Here is a 12437-nt window from a genome sequence, read left to right as displayed (position 1 = left end):
CGCTCCCCAGGAGATTCTGATCATCAGCCAGATTTTGGAACTGTGCTTTTAACAAATTAATTGTGATCTTTTCTTATACTTTCTGAGGGAGGGGTGCCTGGGTGGCTCAGTTGGTTGAGTGTCAGACTTCAGCTAAGGTCATGATCTCGCAACTCCTGAGTTCAAGCCCTGCATTGGGCTCAGTGCTGACAGCTCAGAGCCTGGAGCCTGCCTTGGGTCTGTGTCTCCCTCTCTCTCTGCCCTTCCCTCACTTGCATTCTGTCTCCATCTCTCAAAAAATGAAAAATTAATTTTTTGTGGGAAATGTTAACACACAGGAAAGGAAGAATATAAGGAGCCCCCATGTATCCATCATCTGATTTCAACAATTATTAACATTTTGCCAGATTTGTTTTATCTATCACTCCCTCCTTATTTCTAGATTATTTCAAAGCAAATCCCAGACATCTGTGTCCTCACACCCACAAATACATCAGGGTGCATCTCTAATTGATAATTCTTTTCCTACAACCACCATTTTCATACCTACCTAAATTATTTTTAGTGTCATCCAATGCTAAGTACATATTCTAACTTCTCAGATTGTCCACTATACATAGTCCTATTGCTTTGGATCGCTCCCACTGCTTAAGCCTCTTTTATCCCATAACATTCCTTTTAATTTTTTGTGCTATTAATATGTCAGGCCAATTGTGTCATTTGTTCTGTAGAAGGGCCCACATTCTGGATTTGGCCGATTGCTTTAAATGGTGCCATTTAATTTGTTTTTCTTGGGCCACCTGGGTGGCTCAGTTGGTTAAGCATCCAACATCGGGTCAGGTCATGATCTCAGCTTGTGGGCTTGACCCCCGCATTGGACTCCGTGCTGACAGCTTAGAGCCTGGAGCCTGCTTGGGATTCTGTGGCTTCCTCTCTGTGGGCCCCTCCTCTGCTCGTGCACTGTCTCTCTCTGTCTCTCTGTGTCTCTCTCAAAAATAAACATTAAAAAAATCTTAACTTGTTTTTCTGTCCTGTATTTTGTATTCCACGCTGGTGCAATGAGGCAAGAATCACACACAGGTGGTGCGGTGTGTCCTACCGAGTCCCATCCTCTATGAGCTCTATGAATGCCCACCCAGAGGAGTCATGAAGCCTCAAATTCACTTCTTTTTATCCATCCTTCCTCCCATCTCTCACCCAGTTTTAAAAATACAGTTCTTTAGTCAGCACGATGAACATAAGCATTTGACCATAAGTCATCAGGGTTTCTAAAATAGGAAGTGATTTATAATTAGCAAATTATCTCTGATTCAGAAGGATGGCACATAGACAAGGAAATAGGGCAGGTTTGGAGAACAGCAAGGGACCCAATCAGGGCAGGGCTCTGCTCTGTAGTTGTGGGTGGACCTCTGTGGGTCGGGGGCCCGGTAAAGCATACGCACAGTTTTACATCGAGGTGTGTACATTACTTTTCTGAAGTGGGGCCACTCAGTGGCTTTCTTCAGAGTGTCAAAGAAATGGATGATTTTCCAAAAAAGGCAAAAAAGCTTCATCATAAATAGGACTGAGAAATAAGACAGGAGGAATTGGCTTTACTTCAGCTTGCCCAGATCTTCACTTCCAGTGCTGTGAAATGTCACCTTCATAACACACGGGGGTGGAAGCTCATATAATCCAAAACTGAACTCATAATCCCTACCTCCTTCCTCTCATACTCAGGGAAGGACATTATCTTCCACTCCAGATATTTCCCCTCTCATTCCATATCCAAACTCTGTGAAGTGTATCTTCAAACTGCCCCTCCAATCCACCCCTCCCCTCTATCCTTGCACCACTCTGGTCTGGGCCCTAGCCTCCCTCTGTCTTTTGCCTCCACTGTCCCCTTTCTGGCCCTCCCTGTAACTTTACTGGTCTCCTACACTTGTAAACCGGAGACCTGGTAATACTTCTCCAATTAAAACTTCCTGTTGCCTTTCTACTGCTCCCAAAGCTGAGTGCACACAACACGAGTTGCAGGAAGAAAATAGGAAAACTCTGAGTTCATTGTGTGAGTATTTGATACACGAATTACTACTGGTGTTCTTCCTTTATCAGCATCAGAAGTCATCTATGAGTTGCTCAGCTCAGAGTAGGTAGTAATGGCACCTTCATTCATTCGCTCCCTGCATGTTGAGACAAATTCCATTTGAATTCTCCCACGTTACGTGATTTTATGGCCAAAAGTGATGTGGGTGTGCCACCTGTGAACTTTCCCATCTGTACACTTAAACTTGAAATCATAATTTTTAGTCTGTTTAAAAATTATCCAGGGGCGCCTGAGTGGCCCAGTCAGTTAAGCACCCAACTTCTGCTCAGGTCACAATCTCATGGTTCGTGAGTTCCAGTCCCAGGTCGGACTCTGTGCTGACAGCTCAGAGGATGTATTCTTGCAATTCTGTGTCTCCCTCTCGCCCTGCCCCTCCCCCACTCACAGTCTGTCTCTTTGTCTCTCAAAAATAAACATTAAAAAAAAGAATAAAAGTTATCCAAGTGGGGGCTTCTGCATGGCTCAGTCGGGTAAGCGTCCCACTCTTGGTTTTGGCTCAGGTCATGAACTATGAGATCGAGCCCCACTGCCAATGCAGAGCTTGTTTGGGATTCTCTCTCTCTCTGCCTCCTCCACTCTATCAAAATAAATAAATAAACTTAAAATAATCAGCGAAATGAAGAGTTTCAGGGGATTTTGGACCCATTTGCTGGAAATATCAACATAGCTTTATACCTTTCCAACTAGTTGACATCGAAGATTGAAATATACTAGCCGAGTTTCAACAAAAACCATTGCATAGTTGATAGTTGGAATGAAATGTAACTTATCCTAAATAAGGAGGCACAATAACGTTTTTCTTTTTGTTCTGCTTTCTCTTGTTTTTCTATCCTCTATAAGGTGTCCTTTCCAGCTCTGGCAGTCATTAACATTAAGGACCACAATACAGTGAACTTAGACTTTGTTATGGCTTTATTATAAAGTGATAGAAAATGACTTTAATAAAATAATGAAGTATAAAGTATATTTATTAACTTTATTAGTTCTCACTGAGAGCAAAAGGTGCTTTACCATTAATAAAAAGTAATTATTTTACAATATTACTTCATTTGTATGAAATCCCTACATTTTGTGATTCTCAATTTGTTTTTTATTTTTTTAATGTTTATCTATTTTTGAGAGAGAGAGACAGAATGTGAGCAGGGAAGGCCAGAGAGAGAGGGAGGCACAGAATCCAAAGCAGGTTCCAGGCTCTGAGCTATCAGCACAGAGCCTGATGTAAGGCTCTAACTCAGGAGCCACAAGATCATGACCTGAGCCAAAGTTGGACACTTAACCGACTGAGCCACCCAGGTACCCCTTTTGTGATTCTTAATGTTTTATATAACAGTATATTTTCATTGTTTTAAAATAATACATATATTGTGAATGCACTCTCAAAAATATTTTTAGGGATGGTATGAGATCAAAAGAGTTTGGAGTTGAATTTCCAACATCTTATGCAAATCAATTTATAGTTTGAACCAATTTAAATACTCATTTTTGCCTACAGTCACTGTAGTATCTCATGACCTTCTCTACATACTCTATACTCTCTAGAATAGGACACCATTTGGACTCAGGACCCCTTCACACTCTTAAAAATTGTTAAAGATTTCAGAGAGCTTCTGTGTACATGTATCTATTTATATTACCATTTAGAAATTAAAACAAAAACAATACCAAGCACACAATATATAAGCAAACTTTGCATTAGCCTCCAAAATGATGATATCTTTACATGTCATGGAGCCTCTAGAAAAGTCCACTGCACACTTATAAAAGACTGAGAACAAGAAAGGCAAATCACACCTGAGTATTATCATAAACATAATTTTTGATCTTGTGGAGTCCCTGGCAAAGTCATCAGGACCCCTAGAGATCTCCAGATGTGAGCACTTTAAGAACCTCTGCTCTAAAATAAGGATTCTTTTTTTTTAATTTTTGTTTAACATTTATTTATTTTTGAGAGACAGAGAGAGATAGATCATGAGCAGTGGAGGGGCAGAGAGAGAGAGAGAGAGGAACACACAGAATCGGAAGCAGGCTCCAGGCTCCAAGCTGTCAGCACAGAGCCCGATGCGGGGCTCGAACCTACGAACTGTGAGATCATGACCTGAGCCGAAGTCGGAAGCTCAACCAACTGAGCCACCCAGACACCCCTAAAATAAGGATTCTTAACCAAAGGTTGCCGTCACCACACCAATAACACCTGAAGAATGTTTTGATAATATTTAGTGTCTGTGCCCTGCGTGTGGCCAGGAATTCAGTGCCTTTTGCAGGGTGGGGGCCTGGGCTGGTGCAACTGCACTCGGCCCTAGTGGAGATGTCTGAACAATAGACTCCAGGGTTTTTTGACGGTGTGTTCCTACCAGTATGCACTTTTTGATCAGGTACTCCCATTTTCCATGTATTTATTTCTTGATAAATTATGTACATATATACCATATCAATGTATCCTGCACTTTGTAAAACATGCAAAAAAAAAAAAAAAGAGATAAAACCAAGTCAAAATTATCCTACCGTCTTTCTGCCTTGCCCCAGTAAGTGTTTAATTTTTTTAAGTTTATTTATTTATTTTGAGAGAGAGGGAGAGCCAGTGGGGGGGGGGAGCAGAGAGAAAAAGGGAGAGAGAGGGGGAGAGAGAATCCCAAGCAGGGTCTACACCGTCAGTACTGAGCCCGATGTGGGGCTCGAACCCACAAACTGTGAGATCATGACCTGAGCCGAAGTCAGACACTTAACTGACTGAGCCACCCAGGGACCCCTGCCTGAGTGACTCTTATGCACACACTTTGGAGACAGCTATAGAGAACATTCTGCAAATTTCTCTACCTCTTGGCTTTTCTTAGGAAGTCTTTCTGGATGCCCTTTCTGCCTTCCTTTCCCCTCTTTCCTCTCCTTTCACCAAAATGTAGAAGAACTCCTTTCTTATGTTCTGCATTCTCCCAGATATCATAGAAAGAACCTGATATTTTGTAAAAAGAAATTTTAGATTCAAGCCCTGGCTCCGTTGCCTGTCAGTTAGTCAGATTTGAGCAAATTGCCTCATGTCTCTGAGTCTCAGTTTCCTCAACTGTTAAACGCTCCATAAATGTTTTATAAAATATATTACAGAACTTCTCCCCTCATCCTGCCAGAAAATGTTCTTTTCTGTCAGTAACTGAGCTAATAGTCCTCATCCCTGAGGACATACTCGAATCACCCAGAGGTCTTTGAAACCATGCCAAGGTCCAGAGATTTCCACTTTCATTTGGCCTGAGATGGCACTCTTGGGTATTGGATTTTTTACATTCAGGTGAATCTGATACGTAGCCAGGAGCTGGAATCAGTAGTAGCCGAAAGAGCACTATGTTCACAGAGGCCATGAAGGGAGAGAGAACACAGTGTGCACCTGGGTATTTGAGGAAGGCAGGTGTCTTCCTTCAGGTGGTGCCTCCTGACGGTGACCTGCTTGTCATCTGCAACCCCTCTAGGTGGCATTGAGGATCACAACAGGCCTTTTTCAGCAAAAAAGCTCCATCTTCCAGAGGCAATATAATATTAACCCAGAGTAGAGAAATACTGGTGTGTTGGTCATTTACATGAGATCAGTTTACTACCAAAGAGGTACAAACACTTGCACGGTCTGGTCGGTGCGCCCACTCCACAGAGGCTCACTCCATGAGACTCCACATTATCAGGATGCCTGGCAAGCCGGGTCAGATCGGGGGAAGCTAGTGACTGAGTTCATGGGACAGATGCAGCCTTCTGTGTGGTGGGACATGCCTTCTCCAGGTATCAGTGCTCAAGTCTTCTTTTCCTATAAGCCCGAGTCCAGGAAGTGTCCCCTGCCCATGGGATTTAGATGGACCATGTCTGTCTGTGAGACCCTGTCTGTTCTTTGTGTCACTATCCCACCTTCTGATGGGCTCACTTCCTCTAATCATGTCAACACTTCTGAACTGGTTTATTATTTAACTCTCAGAGGAGCATCCCATTTCCAAGCGACACCCCCATCCAGTTACTACCTAAGAATCTTGAGTTACATACAGTAATTGGGGAAATCCTTAGAATCCTTAGTTCATTAGAATAAGATTCAACATATTTTAAATTTTACTATAATAATGCTTTATTATATTTAAAATGCCATCCAGCTGTCAGTCTACACAAGAATCACATTATTTATAGCATGAGGAATCATAGCAAACACAAGGATACATTTGCTAATATTAAGAAACTTGGAGGGGTGCCTGGGAGGCTCAGTCCGTTAAGTGCCCGATTCTTGGTTTTGGCTCAGGTCATGATCTCATGGTTCATGACTTCGAGCCCTGCATCAGGCTCTGCACTAACAGCTGCAGAGCCTGCTTGGGATTCTCTATCTCCCTCTCTCTCTGTCCTTCCCTGCTCTCTCTCTCTCTCTCTCTCTCTGTTTCTCTCCCTCCCTCCCTCTCTCTCTCTCAAAAATAGATAAACATTAAAAAAAAAACTTGGAGTCCTGAAATGACTAAGGAAAGACATGGACTAAATCCCTCTCTTGATGTGCTCACCCATCCCCACCGCTCTTACCTACCCCTTGCCTTTAAAATAATACTGATCTATTCATCTTCAGGTCCTATGATTCAGTGCAATGCTACTCCGGGTTCAAGGAGCCAGACTTCACACAAGTCCTTGCTCCCCCAAATCTCCAGATCCCGGGTGTCCCATGTCCTCTTTCAACAGGTTTTGTGAGAGTGAAATGAGTTAACATGTTGGTTGAATGCTGAACATAGTTCACAGGTCAGTAATGCTTCTCTGTGAATTCCAGTTTTATAGTTAGATTTTCCAGTAGAGTAATGCTTCAGAAAATAGGAAGTAGCTAGCACTTCACACTTTTCACAATCATCTTTAAAAAACTTAGACTAAATACAACTTAAACTTAAGTTTTAGAAAACTTAAAATGACCAGATTGAAGCCTGGTGATTGTTGTTTATTTTCCTCAGGATTTAAACACATCGGATTTGTGGTTTTTAAGCAGGTGCTTTAAAGTAAAAATAATTATCATGTTACTAGCTGTTTCTCAGTTTCAAAATATTACAATTTTTCACTCATGTCTGAAATTACTTTTGACTCAAGACACCATATTCCAAGTGGAAAAAATTTCAAATATTCAATATTTGAAGACCTAAAATGGCTACTGCTTTTCTTCTCTGAAACGGAAACCTCTGGCTTTCCAATAGCCAAAACAGACCAGAAGGGAAAGCGTACAAAATTTACTGCTGGTAAAAAAGAAAATAACAGTATTTAATAAATGGATATTTAGAAAGAGTAGTCTTTTTCACAGTGAAAAATAAAAACACAAGTAGTTTTGCAGAGTGGAAAGGAAGTTGTTTCCACAGAAGCTTCTAGATTCACAGAAGGATTAGCCCTGTTGGCCTAGCACAAGCTACACAGGGCCCTTGAGGCAGCAGAGTAGTTTGTTGGCCTGTGGGAAATGTACTAGGATTATTCTTAACCACAGAGTTTAGAAACATATCGCTTAAACTGACTTTATGCTTCTTTTATTGTCTACATGGGATTTTGTATTTTTGAAGGAAGGACAACTTGATATTCCAGGTTTAAGTAAATCCACTAATGTCTCTTCCATCCTCACATTCAATATCATACTTGATTGTCAGAGAATTTGCTAACAATGTCATAATAATTAGTACGTATATATTCTAAACCATCGGGTAAATAGAGAATTACATTACACAATATTATTTAATACAAATGAAACTAAATAAAGGTAACCAGAAAATTTTTCAATGAAAAAAAGTTTTTCAAAGAAGATAGGAGAGGTGCCTGGGTGGCTCAGTTGGTTAAGTGCCCGACTTCCATTCAGGTCATGATCTTGCAGTTCACGAGTTCTAGCCCCACATCGGGCTCCTTGCTGATAGCCTGGAGACTGCTTTGGATTCCGTGTCTCCCTCTCTCTCTGCCCCTCCACCACTCATACTGTCACTCTCTCTTTCAAAAATAAATAAAACATTTTTAAAAAGAAATTAAATTTTTTTTAATAGATAGGAGGAAAAAGGTCAAAATCTATTCATTCAGAATCTACTGATTAGCTCTTTCAGGCTTCCATATCATCAACCAGATTGCTTCTCACCTAGACCACTACCCCAGCTTGTTAACTGGTCCTCTTGCTTTCAGTTATGATCTCTGCAAGCCGTCCTTTATAGGGTAGCCAGTAGGATCTTTTTAAATGTCCATCTAATCATGCTCCCTGTCTTGAACCCGTGGGACACCATAGAACAAGACTTCAAGGTCAAGGACTTGAATGAAGGTAATGATCCCAGACCTCTGAGCAGAATTCACTGTAACACAGGACTGATTTTTAGTGGCCCTCCATGAACGTTCAGCTAAGTCCAAGCCCCTAAGTGTGGCCCACAAGGCTCTCTGTGATGTGGGCCTGTGGTCGTCTCTATACATGCACACCCACACAGAATCTAGGCACGCCGTGAGCTTACAACCGGACCCCACCTCTGCCATTCCCATTTTTATTCTGCACCACCTTTATTCAGCAGCTGACTCCAAAATAGCCCTCAGGAGTCAACTGCAGTCCCCCAATCTGAGAAACACCATCTGTCTAGATAGGGGCTTTTCCTACCTGCTCCCATTAAACTGTAACTTTCCAGTCACTATTTTGTAATTATTGGTTAACTTGTTTATCATCAATGTGAATTTCTTAAACTAGAGAAACTTATTTGTTTTGTGTCCCAAATACTTAACCTGACACCATTTGACACAGCTTAGATTTTGTCTGGAAGCAAAAGCAAAACATATTTGAGATCTAATANCATCCTCGTCAGCATCTAGAGTTCTCTAATTTGCTCATTTTAGCCACTCTGACTGGTGTGAGGTGGTATTGAGATCTAATATGTTTAATAGGGATCAGAATTTCATTTTTGCTCTGGTAAGTGCTCTCTACTTCCAGCCATGGGCCCAAACTGGACAATATGTATGTAGTTTCTTTCACAGTGATCACTGCTAATGAACTTCAATGAGAAGTCATATCACCATTGAATTTAACCCTAACAGGAATTTCACTGCTAATTTTCATTAGCTAACTGGAGTTCATTAGCTAACAAGAGTTAGACATGAAAAGTCTGCGAAAAACTTGGCAAAGGGGAGAGGAGGATAGGAAAGGAAGCCAGACTGATGGGGGACTAACCTGGCTTATAGAACAGGGTCCTAAAATTGGCAGCCAGATTTTCAAGTTATAGTGTCCAAACGTTATAGTAAACTCAATATGGTATCAGTATCTAAGAGGTCTGATTTGGGGCAAAACAGAATTGTCCAGGTAGTGGTGATTTTCAGAATCAGGCACTTGGCAGGTTTACCTGAGGTCTGTTTTGAAATGATATCTTGGTAGCAGATCAAAGCCCAGGTGGTAGTATCCCCCACCTAGTAGCCTGATGTGGAGGGGCAATCAATATATTTTTATTGACTTGATCTTCTGACTAACAGAGTAAATGAATAAATATCTGGTGATAAGAGAGTATGTTGTTAAGGCCTCAGAAAGGCTGAATAAAGTTTTACAACCTGGCTGCAGGCACATATGGAGGATTTTAGTATTAATCAGGATTAAAAAAAAAAAACCCAGTGACACGGGTTGTGCTCAGCACAACTCAATGGGATAAAGAGATAAAAGCCCACCCCATGCTAAAACAGTACTAAGAGTAAAGTTTACAGCAATACAATCCTCCCTCAAAAAAAAAAAACAAAACAAGAAAAATCTCAAATAAACAATCTAATTTTACACTCCAATGAACTATAAAAGGAGGAAAAAATGAAGCCCTAAATTAGTGGAAGGAAGGAAATAATAAAGATAAGAGCAGAAAAAAATAAAAGACACTAAAAAGACAATAGAAAAGATCAATGAAACTAAGAACAAGTTCTTTAAAAAGATAAACAAAATTGATAAAACTTTAGCTAGATTCTCTAAGAGAAAAAGAGAGGGCTCAAATAAATAAAATCAGAAATGAAAGAAGAAGGAGTAAAACTGATACCTAAGACATACAAAGTATCATAAGAGACTACTATGAAAAATTATGTGCCAATAAATTGGATTACCTAGGAGAAGTGGAGAAATTCCTAAAAACACATAATCTTCCAAGACTGAATCCTGAAGAAATAGAAAAGCTGAATAAATCAATTACTAGAAAGAAGACTAAATCAAAAACCTCCAACAAACAGAAGTCCAGAACCAGATGGATTTTCAGGTGACTTCTACCAAACATTCAAAGAAAATGTAATACCTATCCTTCTTAAACTCTTGCAAAACAACTGAAGAGGATGGAATGCTTCCTAATTCATTTTACAAGGCCAGCATTACCCTGATACAAAAACCAGACAAAGACATCACAGAAGGAAAGAAAGAAAGAAAGAAAGAAAGAAAGAAAGAAAGAAAGAAAGAAAGAAAGAAAGAAAGAAAGAAAGGGGGGGAGAGGGAGGAAGGGAAGGAAGAAGGGAGGGAAGGGTGAAGGAGGAAAAAAGGAAAAGAACATTACAGGCCAACATCCCTGATGAACAAAGATGCAAAAGTCCTCAGCAAAATATAAGCAAATCAAACTCAACAGTACAATAAAAGAATCATATACCTTGATTAAGTAGGATTTATTCCAGAGATCCAAAGATGATTCAATGCGTCAAATCAATCAATATACACCACATTAACCAAATGAAAGATAAAGCTCATATAATCATCTCAATAGATGCAGAAAAAGCATTTGACAAAATTGAATATTCATTTGTGATATAAAGCTGCAACAAAGTGAATATAAAAGGGACTTAGCTCAAAATAATAAAAGTCATATATGATAAATTCACTGCTAGCATCCTATTCAATAGTGAAAAGCTAAAAGCTTTTCCTGAAAGATCAGGAAAGAGACAAAGTTCTCTACTCTGATCACTTTTATTCAATATAAGATTAGAAGTTTCAGCCTGAGCAATTAGGCAAGAAAAAGAAATAAAAGCCATCCAATCTGGAAAGGAAAGAGTAAAATTGTCACTATGTGTGGGGGACATAATTTTATAAATAGAAAACCATAAAGGCTCGATCAAAAAACTGTTAGAGCTAATAAATTCAGTAAAGTTGCAGGATGGAAAATCAACATACAAAAATCTGTTGCACTTTTTATAGAATGAACTATCAGAAAGAGAAATTAAGAAAATAACCCAATGTACACTTTCATCAAAAAGAATAAATGGAAATAAATTTAACCAAGGAGGGAAAAGACCCATACACTGGAATCCATAAGACAAAAAACAAGTGTTGATGAAGATGTGGAAAAAAAGGGGACCCTTGTGCACTGTTGGTGAGAATGTAAATTGGTGTGGCCACTATGATAAACAGTATAGAGTTTCCTCAAAAAACTAAAAGTAGAAGTACCATATCATCTAGCAATTCCACTTCTGGCTATTTATTTGAAGAAAATGAAAACGCTAATTGGAAAGGATATATGCACCCCTATGTTCATTCCACCATTATTCACAATCAGCATGATATGGAAATAGCCAAAATGTCTATAGATGGAAAAATGGGTAAAGCAGGTATACACACAACCACACACACACACACACACACACACACACACACACACACTAGAATACTACTCAGCCATAAAAAAAGAATGAAACCTTGCCATTTGTGACAATATTTGTGACAATATTGATTGACCTTGAGGGTACTATGCTAAGAGAAATAAGTTAGACAGAGAAAAACAAATACTGTATGATTTCAGCAACACGTGGAATCTAAAAGACAAAACAAATGAATACATAAAACAAAACAAAACTCAGAACAGATTGGTTGTTACCAGAGGGGAAGGGGACTAGCAGGTGGGTGAAATGGGAGAAGGGGGTCAAGAGGTACAAACTGACAGTCATAAAATAAATGATTGAGTGGGGATGTAATATAAAGTATGGTGACTGTAGTCAATAATATGGTATTATCTATCATGTAACTTAATATGGTGACAGGGTGAAATTGGACTTATGGTGGTCATCATTTTGCAATGTATACAAACCTCAAGTGATTATGCTGTACACTTAAAATTGATATAAGGTTACATTTCAATTATATCTCAATTTTTTAAAAAGCTTTCTTAAAACATCCCTCTTACTAGCCCAACAATTTATAGAGAAAGAATATTCCACAGTGCAGTCTATGAATGCTCTATGACTTTGCCACCAAAATTAGACAAAGAATAGAATGAGAAATAGAAATTTTGGGCCCAATGTAACCATCAATACAGGTACATGAATGTAAAACAAACTGTTAGAAAACCAAATCTAAACATGTATAGAAAGATAACACACCATGAATAGCTGGATTTGTCCTAGAAGGATAATTTACAGAAAATACTACACTTTGACATGGGCACAGCAA

This window comes from Crocuta crocuta, unplaced genomic scaffold (genome assembly GCF_008692635.1).
Source record: "Crocuta crocuta isolate KB4526 unplaced genomic scaffold, BGI_CrCroc_1.0 scaffold25, whole genome shotgun sequence".
In the NCBI taxonomy this organism is placed as follows: Eukaryota; Metazoa; Chordata; class Mammalia; order Carnivora; family Hyaenidae; genus Crocuta; species Crocuta crocuta.
This window is presented reverse-complemented; position numbering follows the sequence as displayed.